We start from the raw sequence: 3,649 nt of genomic DNA, 5'->3' as shown, positions 1-3,649 counted from the left end.
TCTGGGGAGGTTACTGGCTCCTAGGCCAGTCTCCTGAGATCTCAAGATGGGTTCAGGCATTTTTAGACTCCTAGCACTGGGCAGGCATCCAAGACTGTCAGTGGACACATGCAGAACCCGGCTGCTTCTTCACTGTGGGAAATGATTTCATACTGAAAACAGCCCCCAGCCCTGCCCTGCCTTCCAGCTTGGAAGAACTAAGATGCCGTTACAGGGGCTGCATGTAGCAGCGGCAGACATTTAACCTTGGCCACTGGAAGAATGACTAGATGCCCTGGGGCCTGTGGGCCTGTGGCACAGAGGAAGTGTGTGTGTGGTGTGTGTGTGTGTGTGTGTGTGTGTGTGTGTGTGTGTGTGTGTGTGTGGGGTGTGTGTGTGGCTCCTGCTGGGACAACAAGCTCCCAGTTCTGGGGAATGTTTTCTATTTTGAAATAACCTGCAGTTTGCTATTTCAATTCAGCAACATGGACAATGTTAGCCTTACTCTGACCCCTTCCCTGACACCTGGGTCCTAGGAGGTCACTGCCTGGCAATACCATCCCTTAAGATTAGCCATTGACTTCCCAGAGCACTGCACACACACACACACACACACACACTCCACCACACCACACACGCTGGTGTGAACTGGTTAAACGATGGGGGCCTAAATGAGAGGGAAAAGGGGGCGGAGAACCGAGGATACAGATCTTAGATTTCAAGGTCATAGCGATCACCCAGCAAGAGCCAAAGACCAGGAAGAATTTGCTAGAAACTCGAACCTAGCCAGCAGGTGGTAGATTATGACTTTCCTATAGACTGTTCTGAGCTAGGTGCCATCTCCCATCCCACTTCTGAATGAATGACCCAAACATAGACCACCGGGGCCTTCTGGCAAAGCAGTCACTCAGATCTGAACCACCCAGGCACGGGTGAGGGAGGCTTTCTAGTGACCCGCCGGCTCCTGGCCCAGGAAGACGGCGTTCAGAGAGCGGCCAGAGGAGGGCGCTCGCCTCCCCCTTCCTCAGATCCCGCTGTCACAGCGGGCTGCGCGCCTGCTTGCCTGGGAGCTGGAAGGAGGCTGAGGCTGGCTTCCAGTCCCAGCGCGGATCTGACCTGCTCGGTGACCTTGAGCAAGGTTCCCACTGGGACAATAACTGGGAGGGGCCCTTTTTGCCCAGAGACTCCGCTATTCCAAGAGGTTTGGAGCAGAGAGGGAAAGAGAAGAGGAGGGCTGAAAGGAGCTGGGAGGAGGAGCCAGGGGTCCAGGGCAGACCCTGGTAGCCGAGGGTCACCGCCCAGCCCAGTCCTAGGACACGCCAGCTCCAGCCTACGCAATCTCCAGGAAGCTGCTGGTGAGAGAAACAGAAGCTGTCCTCCCCAGTTCCCTGCCTCCCGTCCTAGAAAACAAAGTGTCCAGGGCCAGAGATGAAGGTGGAGCCAGTCAGAGAGGCTGCACCCCTTTCGGATGAGAAGCAGAGGAAGGGCCTGGAGTGAAGCGATACTAGTCCGGCTGCTTCGACCGGAGGGGATTAAAGGGCATCGTTGAAGCAGCAGCGACACCAGGTCCAGCTCGGGGTGGGGGTGGGAGTGGGGGGCAGTGGCCTGGATAAGGGTGAGAGAGCGTGCTGAGCTATGGAATTGACCTTGATTGAGGGAGACAGAGGGCACAAGGGACACATTAGGAGAACGCTTGGGAGTGGAACTAGAGATGAATTGAGATGACCCCCCACTATCAAAGGGGACACGCCATGGAGCTTAGCAGATGTCCCTTGAGATACAAAAAGGAGAAGGAGACAGTCTTAGAAAATGTGCAGACTGCTTCTCTCTGCCTTTCAGATCAGATGTAAAATATATGCCGAGTGCTTTCTTTTTCCTGAGCGAGGAGGGGTGCAGGGTTCCTTGGAGCTCAAAGTGCCCTTGAACTCAAAAGGTAGCTGAAGATGACTTAGACGACTTTGAACTCCTGATCCCTCTGTTTCCACCTTCCTAGTGCTGAGATCATCGGCATGAGCCTCCACACCCGACCTATGTCGTGTTTGAGAGCCACCCCCAGGACTTCATGTATTCTAGACAAGCACCCTACCAACCAAGCTACATCCCAACCCTGCTGGCTACTTTTATCGCTGAAAGACGGGGCTGCCCCTTGGGGCTTCCTAACAGTATGATTAGAAAGTCCCCTCACACCTCATGGGTCTCCTTCCCTAACATCATCCCCCATCGACTTCTTAAGATGCCTGGAATTCACAGTTTCCCACAAATCATTTGCAAAAATAATAAATTCCCCCTTTTTTTCCTACTGAGATTTTGGAGAAATTTTCATTAAAAATTTATTTAGCCAGATGCTCCTCACATGTCCCTCCACACCCTAAACTCTGCTGGATGCTGAAACTGGGGAACAAGGAAGACTCCATTGTTGGTCTCAGAGAGAGTGCAGTGTGTAATTCATATAGAGATTCAGTCTGGCATGTAACTTAAGTGCATATGCAGCACATGTGTGCAAGGACTAAGATAGCAGGGGATGTCTCAGCATGAGGGCGAGCAGACTGAGCCTGGGAGGCTGAAGGGATGGCTCAGAGGCGAATGCTCTTTCAGAGGACTCCATTTCCGCTCCTGGCATCCCTGTCCCATGGCGCACAACTGGCTGTAACTCCAGCTCCACGGAATCTGATGCCCTCTTCTGACCCCTGAGGGCACACACACAAATGGCATGTGTACACACACACACACTTAAAAAAACACACACAGAAGTCTGCATTTTCTACAGCTCACGGTTTGTTTTCCACAGGAGATGGGTTTTCATTTGTTTTGCTGTTATTTGAGACAGTGTTTCATATAGCCCAGACTGACTTTGAATTTACTATGTGGCTCAGGCTCTTCTTGATCCCCCTGCCTCCACTGCCCATGCCTAACTCTCAGTCCTTGTATGTTTGAGATCTTACTAAGCCCAGGCTAGTCTCAAACTTGTGATCCTCCATCCTCAGACTCCTTTGTCAGACCCCAAGTGTTGGGATCCCAGGTATGTGCCTCCACACCTGGGGTTACCTGGATTGTTTTTTAATGAACGTTTGCCTGAATGTATGGCTAGGCACCACAAGCCTCCAGTGCCCAAGGAGGCCCGGAGACGGTGGCAAATGCCCTGGAACTGGGGTTAAAGATAATGTAAGCCTCTGAGTGGGTATTGGAAACTGAGTCTGAGTCCTCTGGAAGAGCAGCCTCCTTCACCCACTCCCTGGATCTTCTTGATGTACATTGCTTGATGGTCTCTGCCTGTTCTACCCACTAAACCCCTCCCTCTCTTGCCTTTAGCGGGTGGAGCACTGACTGTATCTACCCTCTCCCTAGCCTACTGTGTGCAGCAGAAACCCCATGACCTCCCTTCCCTGGCAATGGGCCCTTTCCTTCGAGTCATAGGCCTGGCTTTCAAGTCTATTGCAGATTGTCTCAGCTGTGACCTTTGTTTTTGTTTTCAATTTTGAGACTGTCTCCAGTAGTTCAAGCTGGCCTCAAATTCACTGCATAGCCAAAAATGGAACTCCTGGCCCTCTAAACTTTGCCTTTTTGTTTTTTTGTGTGGGTTTTGTTGTTGTTGTTGTTGTTTTGTTTTGTTTTGTTTTTGGAGACAGGGTTTCTCTGTGTAGCCCTGGAATTCATTCTGTAAACCAGGTTG

At 51.6% G+C, this 3,649-nt stretch overlaps 1 long non-coding RNA gene across 1 annotated transcript; it reads left to right on the top strand.

Moving 5' to 3' along the window:
- Positions 1 to 397: 397 nt before the first annotated feature.
- On the top strand, positions 398 to 2,282 carry LOC128104315 (uncharacterized). The gene is made up of 2 exons (XR_008215957.1): positions 398 to 1,545; positions 1,973 to 2,282. It is a non-coding gene; the product is annotated as an uncharacterized LOC128104315 (long non-coding RNA).
- Positions 2,283 to 3,649: the final 1,367 nt, after the last annotated feature.

This window comes from Peromyscus californicus, unplaced genomic scaffold (genome assembly GCF_007827085.1).
Source record: "Peromyscus californicus insignis strain IS unplaced genomic scaffold, ASM782708v3 Scaffold_11__1_contigs__length_118956290, whole genome shotgun sequence".
NCBI classification, from domain to species: Eukaryota; Metazoa; Chordata; class Mammalia; order Rodentia; family Cricetidae; genus Peromyscus; species Peromyscus californicus.
Note: the sequence above shows the minus strand (reverse complement) of the source record. Positions and strands in the feature narration are given on the sequence as shown.